At 50.5% G+C, this 20,246-nt stretch overlaps 2 pseudogenes; both read left to right on the top strand.

Annotated features, from left to right (window-relative positions):
• The first annotated feature begins 3,615 nt into the window (after positions 1–3,615).
• On the top strand, positions 3,616–14,468 carry LOC144167868 (B-box type zinc finger protein ncl-1-like; annotated as a pseudogene).
• A 4,031-nt stretch (positions 14,469–18,499) lies between these two features.
• On the top strand, positions 18,500–19,459 carry LOC144163884 (MOB kinase activator-like 1; annotated as a pseudogene).
• Positions 19,460–20,246: the final 787 nt, after the last annotated feature.

The raw sequence follows: 20,246 nt of genomic DNA, 5'->3' as shown, positions 1-20,246 counted from the left end.
AGGCTTCTTCCCCAAGGAGACGTCGTCTTCAACGGTGCACGGGACGGGGGCTTGCACCTGCCACTCGAGCCACGTGTGCTTCTGGAGCCCCGGCGATGTTGCGCAGGCGCTCGAAGCTGGGCCTGAGCAAACTGTTGTAACAGAAGACGAGGGCGTCGCCCTGGAAGAAGGCGGCCGCTGGGGCTCTGGACAGGTACGAGAAGGGCCACTGGACTTACCACTACAGCTACGAAGAAGGACAAACCTCCGTAAATGCTTTATCACACCGGCTCAAAGGTAACGTGTTCGCTTTCCACCTAGATGCAACCATACGAATTGCTGACCTTCACCTCAACCTCCCTTGACTGCACTTCTCGTGCCTCTAATGCCTAATGGACGCCGAATCCAGTGTTTCTTCTGCGCGCCTCTTTTATACCAGTCAGTTACAAGAAACGGTTTCGTTTTTCTTCTTTGAAAGCTGCAGGTAAAATGAGTTTCTATCTAGCTGATTTGTCTCGTCTGCTATCGATGAATTCATGTGGATTTTTTTTTACGAATGCGCACATGTCAAAAGCTGCAATCGACGCATCTGGAGAGCTTTAGTATCACAATTCCTCATTTACGTTCCTTCTTTCCGTGCCAGAGGTGCTCGAACGTGGATTCTTCAGCCTTGTTAGACAGCATAAAGATTGTACCCAACTTGGCAAATGTGGCCCTTGCGTCAGCACGAAGTTTTCTATGGTACATGGTTCTGCCTAATACACCATAGTGGATGCAAAAAAATTCTTGAACAGCGAAAAAATGCCAAGAAACCTGTTTGCTGGCCACCACAAATACGCCATAGAGAAAACAGAAAAAAAAGCCGGCGTCTTTGGCGATTTTTTTTTTCAAACCAATTTACGGCAACATTTTTCTTGGAATAAACCCTATCAGGCCTTCTCTTCATTAGCGCCTCAACTTTTTAAAGCTGAAATTTTTTAGTGGTACCGGTGTCATCCTGTCAAAACACAAGTGCATTTCCTCATAGACCGGTTCGTTGGCCGAAAAGCTCTGATAAGATCTCTGCACACACGGCGCATGCGTGAAACCGGGCTTCCATTTTGTCAACACTGTTAGTTGAAAATATCAAAAAAGGAACGGTGCTGGATAAGACCACTCACGCACCGATCATGAAGAAGGAGTACAATAGCCACGTATCCGTATAAATTGCGATCTTTCCTAAATGCGTTTACATAGTCCGCAAAAAATTTCGCATGGGCAAATTCTTCGTTTGCGATGTGGATCTGTGGAGGTCTGACGATCCTGTGGGCGCAGTTTCCGTGAAGGTTGGATCCACTTTATGGCTTTCGCGGCTCTCTCAATTTTCTTTAGCAAGGGCCGGTAAATTTTCGAAAACATTTTAGCGATTATTACAAGTGTCCACATTATCCAAACTCTCAGCAAAAACACCACAAGCGTGCGCAGCAAAATATTTGAACTGGCGGTGAGCCCAAATTACTTCTCTCTTGTTGTGTTTAGCCACGCTAACCGTGCAACGTTAGGACCAGGAATCGTGCGGATTATATCACGCCGGCAACTGCAAACGCGTAACTAAAGGTAGTGCGCATGTGTTCCTTTCTTTACAAACGCGCGACTTTGCCAGAAACCTGTTGTCTTCCTTAGAAATATAAAAAGAAGAAATTTGTGTATTTGTCGCGTTTTTGTTTGTTTGTTTGTTTTTAACAAGAAAGTGTTTTATGCCGTAGTCTAAAAAGATCGAATTGACGTCATATCCGTCACGGAAAATCACAAAAACATGGAAGCATCGTCGCAGTTTGATTCCACGGTGTTGTTTCACTGGCTGGCCAAAAAAACATCCCCCTCGCGAGGGGCACGATCAAATGCAGAGCATTTCTGCGGGGGGGGGGCGCGCCTGCACGTCGTATGGATTACGTATTGGTTGTTGTTGTTGTAATTGTTGTCTTCCACCGTAGACATTGTCGATGAAGTGGATGGTGAAACGTGCCGTGAACCCCCGGCCGCGGCTATTGCGTAACGTGGCGCGGCTATGACGCAACACAATCCAACACAATCCACTTTAATCCAATCCAATCCAAATCCAAGCCAATCCAAGCCAATCCAATCGAATCCAATCCAATGCCCCTCGCGAGGGAGTGTTATAGCGCCGAAATCGCCACCACGCGAACGCGTGATGCTGACGTCACGATCACGCCACAGATGTTAGCGACCGCAGCGCGCGCGAACGACATATGTGGTTTAAGCGCGAACCGACCGCGGCGAGAGAGCGCGATGCGAGCGTCCCACCTGTTCTTGAGCGCAAACCTAACGCGGCGAGAGAGGGTGTTGCGCACGTCCCCACCTGTTGTGCAACCGAACCGAAGGCGGCGAGAGAGGGCGTTGCGAGCGGAGAGAAGGCGAGGAGGACGCGGGGGAGAGGGCGCACCTCTGGCCGACGGTTGAATGAGTCAAGGATATAAGGCGCGTTCGTAACCACCGTTCTGTGTCGGCTTTGTGGCTCAGTTGGTAGAGTACCGTGCACCTTGCGTTCCGCCCGCAGAGTCGTAGGATCGAAACCTGGCGCCGGCAAGTATTTATATAGTGTAGGGGGAGCGATGCGGACGCGGACCACGGACGCCAACGCGGGTGACATCGTGAGTTACTGAAATGCTCTGCATTTAAAAGAGAATGGTCTTGCTACCCATAGCTTATTTCCCGCAGTAGAACCTATAACGCATTATAAACAGCTGTGCGCTTAGCTAGGGCCGGCTACACACAGGCCTGCAGCAAGTCAAAGACGAAGTGGACGAAAAGGAGCGTGCGTGCGTGCGTGCGTGCGTGCGTGCGCACGATCATCGAGCCCGGGTCGAGCGCTACCATTCCGGTGGCTGCAGCGGTCAATAGCAGACCTCTTCTGGCGGTTCCCAAGCTTCGGCGCTGGTCGACGAGTGCGACGCTCGTCCTCGGCCCGTTTGTAGCTCAATCGTTCGCGCTGCAGGGCAGCGGTTGTTTTTCCGGGGCAATGCGCATACCCTGCTGCTCGGCCGAGTGGTCGTGCATTGCGGCCTGGTGCCAGGACTGTAATCCATTCCTCTGCCGCGACTGCGCCGCGGCCCACCGGTCTCTGCTGTTCTTCAAGCACCACCGTGTGCTGTCGATGGAGAAGAGCGAGGGGGCGACGGGAAAAGAGCAGCTGGCGGCGGACGAGGAGGGCACCGACCCACCGGCTTGCGAGGAGAACCCCATGGAGCGCACGTCCACGGAGCTGCAGCGCTTGCTCGGGAGCATCCGGCTCATGTCGAGGCAGTTGCGAGAAAGCTATGACCAGGCCCAGGAGGAGGAAATGGGCAAGACCTTCCAGTCCTTCTTTGCGGCGCTGGAGGAGCGCCGCGAGAGGATCCTCGGAGACCTGCAAGACTGGTACGGCGCCCGGAAGGCTTCCATCGAGGCCCTGGAACGCAAGGTGTGCGACTGCATCGAGCACCTGAACCGCTTCCACACGGTCGTGGTGCCGGATGGCTCAGGCAGCGCCGAGCTCCTCGGCCTGCAGCAGCGGCTCGATTCCTGCCCCAAGTGGAGCGCTGCAGCAAGGAGCTAGACCTCAGGTTCAGCGAGAAGGTCATCGAAGAAGGAGTCCGAATGGTCTTCGTCCAAGTGCAGGTGGGGCAGCAGCCGAGACTGCGGGGCCCTCTGGGACCCCGGCCGCCCTTTCTGTCATATGGGAGCGCGAACGCGCGCTCGACCAGGAGGGCGCAAAAACACCGCGCCCTGGCGATTTAAGGGAGCTGTCGCTGGCCTGCGGCATTGGTGAGCCGAGCCCCCATCCGAGCCAGTCGGGCGGAGGAGGCGATGTCCAGCAGTGCCCCCGAATGGGACCGCTCACCTTTCGCATGAGGCGGGAGAAGATGAGCCTGTATCACAAGTTCGGCTCCCTGGGGATCAAGGAGGGCGAATTCTGCGAGCCTTCCGGGGTGGCCGTCAATAAGGTGGCTAGAATGGGGAGGTGTGAGTACCGGCGGCGGAAACGTGACTCCAAAGCGCGCAGATGCCACGGGCGGCGCTGTTGACCAAGGCGCGGTAGGGCGCGGTAAGGCGCGCAGCTGGAATGAGCGCGCCGCCGGCAACGCGTCGGCTGCATTTCTACCATCCAAGGGGGAAACGAACCCGTTGTGGTATGGCGAGCTTTCTGGAAGAGTAAAAGAGAATATTTATCACTAAAAAAATTTTATGAGCCCATTTCATTACACCCATGAAATTTAGTTTTACGGGAACAGATTGCATGCAGTTTCAAAAGCACGTTTGCACATTACGTGAAGTGGCTCCGGCTTCTATTAAAAAAAACTTGGAGTTGCATGATGTGCACTGACACCGCCCGGTACAGAGGCGCCTTGCATTTCGCTTCCCTCGAAATAGACTGCAACAAGGACATGTCCTCACCATTCAGTGGGTACCAGGCCATTGCGGGCTAGCTGGTAACGACTGGGCTGACCAGGAGGCAAAGAAGGTTTCTGCAAATGCAGAAGTTGTACGTCTGCCCTTCGCAAGGACGGACACGACCGCCCTTCTGTTTACCATTCCCCGCCACGCCTCGGCGAATCACTGGTCCCACCCTGACAATCGTCATAGAAGATTACACCGCCTGGACCCCGACTGCAAGTTTCGGTTACCTCCTGGTATTCAGCGAAACTACGCCACGCTGTTTCATCGACTACGGCTTGGCGTAGCTTTTACCCGTCGCTACAAGCACCTCATTGGCTTTACGAGTGACCCCGACTGTGAGACATGCCATGTACCAGAGACTATTTCGCATGTTCTCTGCCACTGTCCACGCTATGCGCAACCTCGAGAACAATTAGTGAGAACATTGGCCCGTTTGGACTGTCGTGTGGTGTCGGAGGAAGTGCTGCTGGGACCTTGGCCAGACGCGAAGCGTTCCTACAGTGCATTTAAAGCTGTGCTGACATTTCTGCGCAGCAGCGGCCTCTCAGAAATATTGTAGTTGAGGCCCGTCCGGCTGAACTTTAACACATACACCGTATCGGTATAGGCATCTTCTATACATAGCCCTTCATTTATTTCTCCTCATTGACACTGCAACAAGGACATGTCCTCACCATTCAGTGGGTACCAGGCCATTGCGGGCTAGCTGGTAACGACTGGGCTGACCAGGAGGCAAAGAAGGTTTCTGCAAATGCAGAAGTTGTACGTCTGCCCTTCGCAAGGACGGACACGACCGCCCTTCTGTTTACCATTCTCCGCCACGCCTCGGCGAATCACTGGTCCCACCCTGACAATCGTCATAGAAGATTACACCGCCTGGACCCCGACTGCAAGTTTCGGTTACCTCCTGGTATTCAGCGAAACTACGCCACGCTGTTTCATCGACTACGGCTTGGCGTAGCTTTTACCCGTCGCTACAAGCACCTCATTGGCTTTACGAGTGACCCCGACTGTGAGACATGCCATGTACCAGAGACTATTTCGCATGTTCTCTGCCACTGTCCACGCTATGCGCAACCTCGAGAACAATTAGTGAGAACATTGGCCCGTTTGGACTGTCGTGTGGTGTCGGAGGAAGTGCTGCTGGGACCTTGGCCAGACGCGAAGCGTTCCTACAGTGCATTTAAAGCTGTGCTGACATTTCTGCGCAGCAGCGGCCTCTCAGAAATATTGTAGTTGAGGCCCGTCCGGCTGAACTTTAACACATACACCGTATCGGTATAGGCATCTTCTATACATAGCCCTTCATTTATTTCTCCTCATTGACACTGCAACAAGGACATGTCCTCACCATTCAGTGGGTACCAGGCCATTGCGGGCTAGCTGGTAACGACTGGGCTGACCAGGAGGCAAAGAAGGTTTCTGCAAATGCAGAAGTTGTACGTCTGCCCTTCGCAAGGACGGACACGACCGCCCTTCTGTTTACCATTCTCCGCCACGCCTCGGCGAATCACTGGTCCCACCCTGACAATCGTCATAGAAGATTACACCGCCTGGACCCCGACTGCAAGTTTCGGTTACCTCCTGGTATTCAGCGAAACTACGCCACGCTGTTTCATCGACTACGGCTTGGCGTAGCTTTTACCCGCCGCTACAAGCACCTCATTGGCTTTACGAGTGACCCCGACTGTGAGACATGCCATGTACCAGAGACTATTTCGCATGTTCTCTGCCACTGTCCACGCTATGCGCAACCTCGAGAACAATTAGTGAGAACATTGGCCCGTTTGGACTGTCGTGTGGTGTCGGAGGAAGTGCTGCTGGGACCTTGGCCAGACGCGAAGCGTTCCTACAGTGCATTTAAAGCTGTGCTGACATTTCTGCGCAGCAGCGGCCTCTCAGAAATATTGTAGTTGAGGCCCGTCCGGCTGAACTTTAACACATACACCGTATCGGTATAGGCATCTTCTATACATAGCCCTTCATTTATTTCTCCTCATTGACACTGCAACAAGGACATGTCCTCACCATTCAGTGGGTACCAGGCCATTGCGGGCTAGCTGGTAACGACTGGGCTGACCAGGAGGCAAAGAAGGTTTCTGCAAATGCAGAAGTTGTACGTCTGCCCTTCGCAAGGACGGACACGACCGCCCTTCTGTTTACCATTCTCCGCCACGCCTCGGCGAATCACTGGTCCCACCCTGACAATCGTCATAGAAGATTACACCGCCTGGACCCCGACTGCAAGTTTCGGTTACCTCCTGGTATTCAGCGAAACTACGCCACGCTGTTTCATCGACTACGGCTTGGCGTAGCTTTTACCCGTCGCTACAAGCACCTCATTGGCTTTACGAGTGACCCCGACTGTGAGACATGCCATGTACCAGAGACTATTTCGCATGTTCTCTGCCACTGTCCACGCTATGCGCAACCTCGAGAACAATTAGTGAGAACATTGGCCCGTTTGGACTGTCGTGTGGTGTCGGAGGAAGTGCTGCTGGGACCTTGGCCAGACGCGAAGCGTTCCTACAGTGCATTTAAAGCTGTGCTGACATTTCTGCGCAGCAGCGGCCTCTCAGAAATATTGTAGTTGAGGCCCGTCCGGCTGAACTTTAACACATACACCGTATCGGTATAGGCATCTTCTATACATAGCCCTTCATTTATTTCTCCGCCATCTTCATCTCTCTCGTCCTCTATCCACACTCTTTCCTCCACTTTCCCTTCCCACACACAGAATAGCTGGCCAGATATACTACCGTCAGGCCGACCTTTCTGTGTTTATTTCATTTCAATAAAATTCCTCTCTCTCTCGAAATACGGCCGCCGTCCTCGAGATCGGCACTACCGCATGGGCCTGCAAACTGTCATTAACTGAAGGCGTCTCGGAGTACACCGCGCTTTCTGCTACCCTTAACAAACCGCTAGACCGCAAGCAGTTATCCCGCTCACATAAGAAATGATAGCAGACATTGAAGCAACACATCTGGTCTCGTCATGAAATCGTTTATTTACAATGAAAAAAAAAAACGGTTTATTTACATGTGAAGATACAAATTTAACTATATTTACAGGTGCCCATTAGCACCTGTATATAAGAAACACACAAAAAGCATTTACCGCTGAAAAGAAAACAAGAACTATTCACCGGGGAAGAAATATTTGCAGGTGAAGATGAAACAAAAAAAAGCATTAACAGGTGAAAAAAAAATGTTCATAGTGAGCATACTAAAAGAAGATATGAAGTAGAAAAAACTATTTTCAGGTGAAGAAAAGCAAACTACTGACAGGTGATGAAGAAACAAAAAGTATTTATAGGTGAAGAGAGAACAAAAGTATATTTATTGGGGGAAAAGAAAAAGTATTAACAGCGGAGCTGTTGTACAAGCCGTAAGTTCGCCGTAGCAGAAAATAGATACCAAGAAAATGCCCAGCCCTCGTGAGCGCGTGCTTCGCGGCGACCACCGAGCGTTTTCGGCACGGGAAGTGGCTTTAGTAAAAAAAACAAAAAAAAAAAAACACCGCTGTCGTCAAGCCCTAAAACCCATGTAAAACGAAACAAACAAAAAAAACTTCAGCGCTAATGCAGAAGTTCCCGCCACCGCTGCCTCGAGAATTGATGAGAGAGAGAGAGAGAGATAAAAACTTTTATATTGATGAGAAGAGCACGGTACGTGGAAGTTTACAATGCTGAGGATGACTTTGCATCTACCACTCGCCGCGAAGACGACGGCATCTTCGTTGCATATGACGACGATTACTAGCTCCCAAACAATGCAACTAAACAATGATACTAAAAACTTAACTATGCGTCCGGCAATGCCCAACTACAAGAGCTTCGTCATTCAAGTATTGCGCGTGAATGCAAGCTTCCCTGAAATTTTTTACAGGTGAAGAATTAAAAAAAAAAGCCGCCCGCATCTTCCCACGGGGGGAACTCGAGTAAATGCGTCGCATCTACTCGAGTCAAGCAAAGCGTCACGTCAAGCGAAAGCCAAGCAAAGACGCCCTTGACTGAATTCCGAACGCGCGCTCCGCCGCTTATATACGTTGAGGGGACTGCGTAAGCCGGTCCCAGTCGACGACGTTGGCGTACTTGTAAAGCGACGTGGACTCTAGGTGTTTGAGCCAACCGCGGATGTTGCTTGGCCGGAGAACGGCACACCGGTTATATGCGCAGCGCGCCCGAAGGAGAGGAAACCGCGGAAGAGAGAGTACTGCACATGCGCCGGCCCAAGCGCGTCTGCTGCGGTTGTGACGCAACGTGCCGCGGCTATGACGCAACACAATCCAACACAATCCACTTTAATCCAATCCAATCCAAATCCAAGACAATCCAAGCCAAGCCAAGCCAAGACAATCCAAGCCAATCCAATCCAATCCAATGCCCCTCGCGAGACAGTGTTCGAATCCAATCCAATGCCCCTCGCAAGAGAGTGTTCGCTTTCGCCTCGACTCGACGCGCATGCGCAGTGAGCGTGCGGACTACGGACGCCAACGCGGGTGACATCGTGAGTTACTGAAATGCTCTGCATTTAAAACAAGAATTTGTGCAATTCAGCCTACATCACGCAAGGTTTCACTGCATTAAGTTTCTTCTAATTACTTTGCTGGTTCACACCTGAAGTATAAAGTGTATCCTCGTAATGCAATAAAACCATACAACAGTTACCGTTAGGGCACCAGAATGCCCTGGGCAGGCAATCTGCGGCACATCACCCGTTGACTACGAATTTCTGCCGCCGCTTTAGCATGCAAACGTGTTACGATGAATGCGCAAGTTAGTTTTCTCCGTTTGCTCCGTCGTCTTCTTTGCTGTCGACAGCATCGCACCCCGAACAAATGCCCGAACGGGAGAACGACGCGAGACAGTCCACAACGCACGACGAAGCTGGCCACGGCGAGGGCAGGGAGAGCGCGGGCAGGACGGCGCGGCCGGCTGCGGCTACCGCGCCTCGACGGGCAGCGCCACGTTTTCCCTGGTGTCATCTGCGCGCAAGTGAGTCACGCGCGGCCGAAGGAAGGCGCCGCGGTACTCACACCTTCCCATTCTAGCCACCTTACCGTCAACTCTGACAGCGACATCATCGTCGCCGATGCGACCAATCACCGCGTCCAGGTGTTCGACCAGGACGGCCGCTTCGAGTTCCAGTTCGGCCAAGTGGGCAGGGGGGACGGGCAGATGTACTTCCCCAGCCGGGTGGCGGTGGCGCGGGCCACGGGGGACATCGTCGTTATCGAGGGGGCGCCCGCCCAGCAGGTGCAGGTGTTCCACCGGAGCGGCCGGTTCGTGCGCAAATTCGGCTCGCTCGAGCTGCGGCACCCGCGCGCGGTGGCGGTGGACCCTCTCGGGCGCTAGGTGGTCGTCGAGTGCCGCGTCATGCGCGTAGTCATCTTCGACCAGAGCGGTAACGTCCTGCGCAAGTTCGTCTGCTCGGACCACCTCACTTTCCCGAACGGCGTGGCGGTGAACGAGAGGGAAGAGATATTCATATCCGACGACCTCGCCTACTGCGTCAAGGTGTTCAGCTACGCGGGCGCCTACCTGCGTCAGATCGGCGGCGCAGGCGTCACCAACTTCCCCGTCGCTGTGTGCGTCAGAAAAAAAGGAAAACGGGAAGAAGTATGCAGAAACAATAAGAGCGAGATGAAAATGCAATCAGTTCGGAGCGTAAAAAATATACAGCACTAGGAGAAAAAAATCTGAGGATCTCGAGGTTAAAGAACCTCGGTTAATCCCGAGGCAGACAAAAAAAGAACAGCCTTTGTCTCTCGTGCCGCGTCAGAGTGATTTTGCCCACGGACCAAGAAAGGGAATGGAAAAACCAATTCCAAGCAAGATGAGCGAACTTGAAAGCATATGTGAAGAATATTTGCGAAAACTCTAAATTGCGGAATTGTTTCTGCCCCTTCCTTGAAAAGAGCCCTCCCAGAAAAGTACTCTCAAACCACATAGAAGAATACAAGCAGTCAGGCTTTCGGGGCGCATCTTGGGGCCGGGCCCTGATCACTGTTTTAGTTAAGCGCTCGCAGCAACTGTGCGTACGCAAGAAACTTGCGGGGGCATGAGTGCGCATGCCTAGAACGGAAGCGGGAGCCTCTTGGTCTGCGCGCGTTTTCACGTCTGGGATCGGTCAGGCGTTGCGGTCTGATGTCTTGGGGTCAATGTACGCACTGTCTTGCACCGTAACTGAAACATGCTCTCTATCGTCAGGCTGGGTTCGCGTGCTAAAAATAGGGCCTGGAAGTGGAAATTTGTTCCAGAAACACTGAAGCATGCTTTGTGCCCTCATTTCAGACACGCGAACTGCAGCCATTTCAAGTACTGCGGTGAAGCTAGCGAGCTTTACGGGTTATGGAAAAGTCCCGAGCTCTGGTTACATTGAACTATAATAGGTACTCTGGTGGCAGGAATCTAGGTAAGTTTTGAGTGCAGCCATTTATAGCTACCTTTCGTTGCTCACCGCCGACTCTCAATCTCCAGCCGTCCCCAATCGCAAGAAGCAGCAGCAAGAGCCGCTTAGGAGGGTTCGCGTCAAAAACATCCAAAAACGGAACCAATTTTTTTCCCCCAAATTGCTGAGAACAAGAAAAATTGCCTTAGTAAGTAGCAAACGTTGAATATTTTCAGCAACTGCTAAAATTATTTTTGGGGGGCGATGTTTTGTGGCAGCCTCTGGACAAAAAACGGGTTAGCGCATCTCTGCCGCTCCCAATACTTGATCACTGGAACTGCCGGGAAGCTGTTGGCCGTGTTGTGCTGTTGGTCGCGGTTTCGTGCGTAACGTGGTCACTTCTGGATAGCTGCCGTGATAACCTGTATTGAAAGAAGCACCTTCACCTACTCGGTGCCACAAGTACACGCAAGTCGGCGAGATCATCTTCCTTTAGCAAGTTTGGCGGCACCCGGCCGCACGAATTCAGAAGGCTCGGCACACACCTTTATTCGCGTTTGTTGTCTGGGGAAAGCACCGTGTCGACGCCTCTTGCAATATATTTCCACAGCGGTGATTACATCTGGACTGCTAGGCTCAGCTGCGGCTGAGCGCGAAATCTGCCGCAAAGAATCCCCGCACTGTTCCGCGATTCGCGTTGTATCGTCCAGGTTTGTGAGGTGCTGCCAAAGGCGTTGCTCGAGCTGCAGTAGAGGCTGTCCCCCGAACGAAATGCAGCGAGCTACTGCTGGCGGCTAAGTGTGGCAGCATCGCTGCACGTACCTTATTTCAGATCGAAATCGCTTCCCCACGATCTGCTGCAGCGTTAACGCGATCCTACGCCATTGGGGACCCGTGTAGCAGCAGTTTCACTGGTGGCGTAATATTTTACGCGAGTGGCGGAAAGGGAATGTGTGAAACTGAAATTGCGGGTCCATCATTTAGATGGAACAGATCCCCGATTTAATACCGGAGCAGCTGGTCAACCTACGTTTTGTGCATTGCGCGGTCTGCCGTGCGGATATATCTGTGGCGACCAGTGACAAGCTGAGCTGTGGCGGCAGCCCAACGAGAATTATTGGAGCAGCGCTTGGATCTGTTTGTCGGTCATTTGAGCGACGAGCAAGCGGTTGTCTCGACTGGATAGCTGTGGTGGCTTTCCCCGCGGACAAGCGGCCACTTTAAGCCGTCGTAGCTACGTTCTGCTAAGACAGGAGTCGTAGATTCGTAGCCGAGACGTAGCCGAGCGTTCTTTACAGCCGTTGCAGAGAAACATGCTTTCAGCGGTGTGTGGGGGTGGCTAAAGACTCCTTGTCGATGCCCCTTTGCAGCGGCGGCCGATTTTACGAGACGTTCAAGCCGAAGAACATCATCCCCGAGCATACCTCGGCAAAGTTGGCGCGGCTCACTCAAACACACTCACAATTTTTTTTCGAATTACCACTCACTCAAACTCAGACTCAATGCTGAGCAGCACATCTGCGCTCACTCAAACTCAAACTCACATTGAGCGCAAAACTCAGAACTCACTCGGACTCAAAACTCAAAATTCGGACTAAAAAAACTCGGACTCAAAACTCAGAACTCAAAATGTACTCATACTCAAAACGTAATCAAAAGTCAAAATGTGCTCAAACTCAAAATGTACTCAAACTCAATACAAACTCAAAACTCAAAATGTACTCAAACCTCAAAATGTACTCAAACTCAAAGTGTACTCAAACTCAAAATGGACTCAAAACTCAAACTCAAAATGGACTCAAAACTCAAAATGTACTCAAAACTCAAAATGTACTCAAACTCAAAGGGAACTCAAAACTCGAAATGTACTCAAAACTCAAAATGTACTCAAACTCAAAATGGACTCAAAACTCAAAATGCACTGAAAACTCAAAATGAACTCAGAACTCAGAATGGGCTGAAAACTCAAAACGAATTTAGAACTGAAATGGCCTCACAACTATCTCATGCTAGGAATTTACTCGGGGTCAAATGGACTCTGATTTCATTAGCAGTCAGTGTTTTCAAATTTACGCGTGGTAAAAATATTACGGGTGCAAATTCGTGAGCTCAAACTCTTGCATTCGCCACGACATGACACCGTAGCTCCTGTGAGGTCGGAAACAATTTTCGTTGCAGATTTAATACAGCTATACCTGCTGCCCATGAAATGTAGCGCTGGTTGGAAGCAATTGTACGTATATATTGGATACTAAACTCTTGATGTGAGCTCCGTGTTCGTGTTCATGACAGAGGCCGTCCAGGCTCGATGGTGTGCTGGGTCCCCAGGTCGAAACAAGCAAGATTGGGTGAGGGCACGTGCGCTCACTGCTCCGTTCATTTATGTCGAAGCTGTTTAGGGTTACGGTTCTGTGCATTCTTGCTCTGCATCCTGTAAAAACACCTTGTGTCAAATCGAACTGTCCCCGCGAATCTCTGAAGCGTGAGGCGTTCATGGATATACCTTTGCTGTTTTATTGCGTAGCATTCTTTGCCGAGTACACCCTCCCCCTATCACGGCCATGATCTTGTAACGCCCTGCATATACACAAAAATGCAGATATCACGGAAGTTCAACCTGTAATCATTATAAAAGCGTAAATGTAGATACTTGATAAAACCTAATGTTAAAAATCTAAAAAAGAAAAAAACAAAAATATCGAAAATGGCGAACCGTGTAACACGGGAGTCATAGATCGTCTCAGATTGGGTGAAAATGCATAGAGGTGTGGCGCTAAAGAATGTGGGGTATCAAATTGAAGATCTCGAGGAGGGAAATCACGTGGGACAAACAAAAAAGTGCCTCGTTGTTTGCTGAGGCACTTGTATTAGTTTTTATTAGCATTTGCTAAGTTGGATGAGCTCTCGTAGCTCGGAAAAACACCACGCTGTCGTTGTAAGCAATGACCACCACCGTACCCAGCTGTTAACTTCCAGCATGCACGCGTGTGTGAGTGTGTGTGTGTGTTTGAGAGAGTGTGTGAGTGAGAGACTGCGCGAGAGAGAGAGTGAGCGAGAGAGAGTGAGAGAGAGTGAGTGAGAGAGTGAGAGTGTGAGAGTGAGAGAGTGTGAGAGTGAGAGAGTGTGAGAGTGTGAGAGTGAGATAGAGTATCAGAGAGAGTGTGAGAGTGAGAGAGAGAGTGTGAGAGTGAGAAAGTGTGAGAGTGTGAGATAGTGTGAGTGTGAGGGAGAGTGAGAGAGAGAGTGTGTGAGAGAGAGTGAGAGTGAGTGAGAGAGTGAGAGTGTGAGAATGTGAGTGCGAGAGTGAGGGTGTGAGAGAGTGGGAGAGTGTGAGATTGAGAGAGTGAGAGTAAGAGTGAGAGATTGAGACAGTGAGAGAGTGAGATTGAAAGTGTGAGAGTGAGAGTGAGAGTGAGAGTGAGAGTGTGTGAGTGTGTGAGTGTGAGTGTGAGAGTGAGTGTGAGAGTGAGTGTGAGAGTGGAAGTGAGAGTGGAAGTGAGAGTGCGAGAGTGAGAGCGAGAGTGAGAGTGAGAGTGAGTGTGAGTGTGAGTGTGAGTGTGAGAGTGTAAGTGTGAGATCAGGTCCAGCCCCTCCATCAACATCCACAAGGCCATAGTGGCCCACGGACGGGAGGTGCTGGCCTGGTTTTGGCCCTGAGAAGAAGGGACCACCCCATCGAGGCAGCCACTCCTGTCAAATAAAGTTATACCAACCTACCTGCCTACCTCACACTTCAGGGGTTTCATTATGAGTGTGAGCGTGAGTGTGAGAGTGTGAGTGTGAGCGTGAGTATGAGTGTGAGAGTGAGTGTGAGTGTGAGTGTGAGAGTTTGAGTGTGAGAGTGAGTGGGAGCGTGAATGTGAGAGTGAGAGTGTGAGTGTGAGTGTGAGCGTGAGTGAGTGTGAGTGTGAGTGAGTGAGTGAGTGTGAGTGAGTGAGTGAATGAGTGTGAGTGAGTGTGAGTGAGTGAGTGAGTCTGTGAGGGTGAGTGTGAGTGTGTACCCTTTGCTATATACCTTTTGCTATATCCTCCTATTTATAACCAGAAAGCATTTTTATATTTGTCCCACGTGATCGCTCTCGATGAGACCTTTAATTTGATACCCCACACACCCTAGCAGGGTCATATGGAATTCATACCAGTCAAACTAACCATGACTCTCATGACTGTAACCAGGACGCATTATTTAAGTGTCCGACGTGATTCCCTTAACTGGAACCTTCAATTTGACGACCCAAATGCTTCAGCGGCCTCACCTTGAATTTAACCCAATCTATGAATCATATGACTATCTCATGATTCGAACTACGAAGCCTTTTTTTATTTGCACCACGTGATTCCCCTGGTCAAGACCGTAAATTTGATACCCTACACGCCCTACACTTCGAATTTTACCCCAATATAAGAATCGCCATGCCAATCTCATGGTTATAACCAGGAAGAATTTTTGTATTTCTCCCACGTGATTCCTCTCATCAAGACCATTAATTTGATATCCATCACATCCTAGCGGAATCAATTTGAATGTTAAAATAATCAATCACTAACCATGACTATCTCATGATATAGCCCTACCACATTTCTGCCCCACGTGATTTCCCTTATCGGAACCTTCAATTTGATGCCCCGGACACCCAGTGGCATCATTGTGAACTTTAACCTAATTTATGACCCATTTTGACTATGTCATGATAATATTCAGGAAGCACGTGATTACCCTCATCGAGACCTTTAATTTGATACATTAACGCCCCAGCGTCATGAACTTGAATTTTAACCGAATCTATGACTTACCATGACTACGTCATAATATATCCGTAACCCATTTTCGTCCCGAATGATTCCCCACATCGAAACCTTGATTTTGATTCCCCACATGCCCTCGCAGCGTCATTTTGAATTTTAACCCAATCTATGACTCAATATGACTGCCTGATGACTACAATCAGCAAGCATTTTTTTATTTACCCCGCGTGATTCCGTTAATCCGGACCTTTGATTTGATACCTTACACGCCTTAGCCTCATCAGTTTCACTTTTCACCCAATCTAATGTGGTCATTATTCTGTCTTAAAGGGACACTGAAGTGAATTTATCAAGCTCCCGTTTTTGCTTGCACTGCGTAGACTGGCTCAAATTAGCACACTTTTCATCGTTTATCCGGTTGACAAAGCGGTAATTATTTTACAAAGCGCGAAAGAAGAAAAACTGCCATGCGCGGTTTGCGGCGGCCGCACCAACTAAGCTGTGTCGTTGGGAGGAGGGCACCGTGATTGGACGATGCCCAAGGATAGCAATAAAACAAGTTTCTGTTTCAGTTTCGGTTCTGTAAAACAACATGTTTGACATCCGATGGCGTCGTTGGATGGGCATTCTCAATATCCCAGTAATCGTAGTACCGCGCTTCTGCCATGTTGTCGGCTGTAAAATGCATAAGAAAGCCTCCCAGGACGGCTTGGAATCGTAGCAATCACTGGCAAAGGCCTACGCAGTGGATGAACGCCCTCCGCGTCCCCGCAGACGCTCAAATACACGCGCTTTTCCCCCATATTTGGAGCTTCCCTCGCTCATGCCTGTATCGTAAAAAGCGTGTTCGCACCAGGCCAAGGGTCTGTTGATTCTGGCCTGTGCCCGCTGCCCGCAAGCAGTCGGTGCTTATGGCAACAGCCCGCCCACGAGAACTCGCTAGCGCGCCAGTGTCAGCCTGCGCGAGTTCTGTGGACTAGTTCGTGGAGCAATGAACGTTGCGGCCCCCCCCCCCAAAAAAAAAAGAACTGAGTACAGAAAACATCGGCGAAAAACGAAAAAGTTAACTTATAAAAAAAACAAGCATGTACCCGCGAGGATTCGAACTTGCGACTGGCAAAACACTTGCGATGACATACCTAGCGCTCCAGACTGCTAGGCCACGAGCGTGGCATGTTCGCCCAACGGAAATATAAGGTATATAATATATAACCAGTTTACACTTTTATTTAGTTTTAGTATTTCAAGCAGCTTAGGTGACTATTTGTTGTATTGCACTCGTGCAGTAAGCGTCCCCCAAGTTTTCACATTAGCTCACGTCTAGGAATTGCATTTCGTAGACGGAAAAGCGTTCGCGGATGCGTAGTCGTGCTGCTGACCGCTGTGCTTTTCGCCCAGCTCAAAAAAGTGCTTCCCGCACCCTAGGTTTACGCTGAACGGTAAAAATATCAGTTGATTTTATTTCCTTAGTACCTATATTGACTTCGCTGACTCTTCTCCCCCTTCAAGAGGCCTTATATTTTCCTACTGGCGTACCAGTCAGCGAAGCGTCGCATGTGCGCTTGTGCAGCGCTTGTGTGAAGCGACCTTGACTTGGAGCTAGATACAGTGTACAAACTAACGAAGTAAAGAAAGGCACATTCTTCCATTCCCAAACGTGTTGTGGTTTAGTTTCAACTGATCGAGCGAAACTGATCGGCGGCCGGTGGTCTAAACGTTGGGCCGACTGACTCGGTCGCGGAAGGTCGGCGAGCCGTGCAGTAGCGCAGCCAATTGCCAGCTCCTCTCCTGCTGACGTCACACGAAAACGCCACAGAAAATGGGCGAGAGTGCAGAGAGGAGAACAGGATTTTCGAATTGATTTTTCTACTAAATAAATTCGCGTAAACGTGCTCAGAGTGGTCGAAACAGGGCCTAGGGACTCCGGGCTACAATTTGCGCTCGTAATCCCGCATTGTTTACAAATCACTTCAGTGTCCCTTTGAGGGGCGCTGCCCAGTCAATTCATCTAATTCATTTGAAACAGCAGAAAAGACAGACCCCGCCCCCATTTCCCCCGGCTCTAACCTCTTCCTTTGTGACCCCTAGTATATCAAGCAGTTAACAGTAGCAGGCGAACAACCAGCACGCCAGCGCCTCCGTGTGCTTTCCCACGCTCTTAGTGAATCCGTCAGGAGGAAAAGTTAAGACAACTCTTTTTTATGACCTCACCAGTCAATTATCACTCACGCTCCCAGCAGCGAAAATTAGCTATACAGCAAGTGGTTATGGCCATGAAAATTAAATAAGAAAAAAAAAATCAGACACTCCCTCCCTCCCAACCAATCATGCAGATCGCGATTGGTGCCGTACCCGCAGGTAACCTGAATTCCCAGCCCATTGTGACGCATGGACTTAACAGCCAACCATAGTCGCCTGCTAGGCTACTCATATGTACTCAAACTAAAAATGGACTCAAAACTCCCTATGTACTGAGTACTCAAAATGTACTCAAAACTCAATATGTACTGAAACTCAAAATGTACTGAAACTCAAAATGTACTCAGAACTCAAAATGTACTCAAACTCAACGCAAACTCAAAACTAAAAATGTTCTCAAAACTCAAAATGGACTCAGAACTCAAAATTGACTCAGCCTCAAATTGTACTCAGAACTCAAAATGGACTCAAACTCAAAATGTACTCAGAACTCAAAATGTACTCAAACTCAAAATGTACTCAGAACTCAAAATGGACTCAGAATTCACTAGGTCTCAGGCGTACTCAAACTCAATCGGACTCAAACTCAGTTGGGATCACTCGGCTCAAACTCACTCAAGCTCAAACTCACCATGCCACACTACCCTCGCGCTCACTCAAACTCACGCGTGAGTTTGAGTCCAAATGAGTCTGAGTGAGTGGACTCATGAGTGAGTTCGCTGACCTCTGTCCCCCAGGGCACGTATCTGTATGACCTGATGAAGCTGGCGGCGTCCACGCTGGGCTCGGGCAACCTGCGGCTGGCCGTCATACTGCCCGAGGGCGAGGACCTCAACGAGTGGGTGGCCGTCCACAGGGTGGACTTCTTCAATCAGATCCACGTGCTATACGGCACGGTGAGCGAGTTCTGCACCGAGAGCAGCTGCGCCGTCATGTCGGCGGGCCCCGAGCCCAAGTACCACTGGGCTGACGGACAGACGGTTGAGAAGCCCATCTCGGCGCCAAGTACATCGGCTACGTCATGACCTGGGTGCAGGACCAGCTGCACGACGAGTCCCTCTTCCCCTCCAAGATCGGTGAGTTGTGCTCCGTCTTGTTGTACCCGCTCTTCTGCTCCCTGCTCCTCACGATGTCCCGTGCAGGGGTGCCGTTCACGTTTGACTTCTTCACCAATGCCAAGACGATCCTGGAGCGGCTGTTCCGGGTGTACGCGCACATCTACCACCAGCACTTCTCGGAGGGTCGTGCAGCTGGGCGAGGAGGCTCACCTAAACACCAGCTTTAAGTACTTCATCTTTTTCGTCCAGGAGTTCGGCCTCATTGACCGCCGCGAGCTGGTGCCCCTGCAGGAGCTCATCGAGAAGCTCACCAGCAAGGACCGCGACCAAAACTCCTCGCACTAGTGACCCTGTCCTCCCACAGGACTGTTGCCAGTCGAGGACAGACCTTTCTTTTTTTCCCTGGTGTGGAGGAGGCCTTCCACAGTGTGTGCCCCCGATTCATATTTCCTTTTTTTCTGCCCTCTGCTGCAGCCTTTTGTGCACAGCCCCTTAGGCAGCAGCCGTGTCCTTGGACTACTTTTCGTCATTGAGAGTGTTCTTTTTTGTGCATGTGCTCGTCATTGTGTGTGCCAGGGATGGTCCCTTCCTTTTCACCGTTTCATTCACCCTCCTGCTGCCCCCTCTCTGGGTAGCTGCCGTTCGGCTGACAGGATAGGCTGGGTGGTGCACCTGCATTGCAGCACAATCCTGCTCTAAGGCGTGGGATGTCTTGACAGTTCTAGTGTTTCCCTTGCAGACGTTTCACGCCAACATGCATGTGTATGGCATACTTTCTTGTATCAAATTTTGCTAGCGCACACGTTCCCTGTTGGATGTTTCCAGGTGTGTCATTTTTCCAACATGTTCAGCCAGGCTTGGCAGTGTGCTCGAAAAGGTGTTTTCTCTGACTTGCCAAGTCCTGTACTTGAGCCGACCAAGGCCTGTGTGGGCAGCCAGTGTCAGCCCGGTGGGCATTCATTCTGCAGACATCATCGTAACGGTGTTCTTCACCGGGTTTTTCTTTCTTGTACCTCATTTCTTCTCGTCAGCAAGTTACTTGGTTGACAGATGCAGTTGGAAGTATTTCCCGCTACTGCATTTCAGTCGCGAAAGATTTATCAGTCGGCCGATGGGGTTGGAAAGGCTTGGGTCGGAGTGCTTTTGTCACAAACAAATTACCCAGCCCTGCCCTGCTTTTTCTTTTGCCACGCACAGCTAGCACATGCCCATTGTTTTTTCTTCTGTTTTCTCCTTCAAGTGGAACTGTGAAACCCAAAACCACGTGGCAGACTCCCCCCCCCCCCTCCCCCTGGCACGTAAAAGACGTGTTTTTAGTAAGCTCGGGCTTGTGTGTGTTCTCTTCCTGGAGCGGCGCCGATTATGCCAGCGCAACAGCTTGACTGCATGGTGGAATGGCATCCTCGGCGGGGACAGGAATTTGTGGGAATAG

Source organism: Haemaphysalis longicornis, unplaced genomic scaffold (genome assembly GCF_048455015.1).
Source record: "Haemaphysalis longicornis isolate Haplotype H1 unplaced genomic scaffold, Haemaphysalis longicornis Haplotype H1 scaffold_1, whole genome shotgun sequence".
Lineage (NCBI taxonomy): Eukaryota > Metazoa > Arthropoda > Arachnida > Ixodida > Ixodidae > Haemaphysalis > Haemaphysalis longicornis.
The sequence above is the reverse complement of the archived record's forward strand: the minus strand, read 5'-3'. Positions and strand labels throughout refer to the sequence as shown.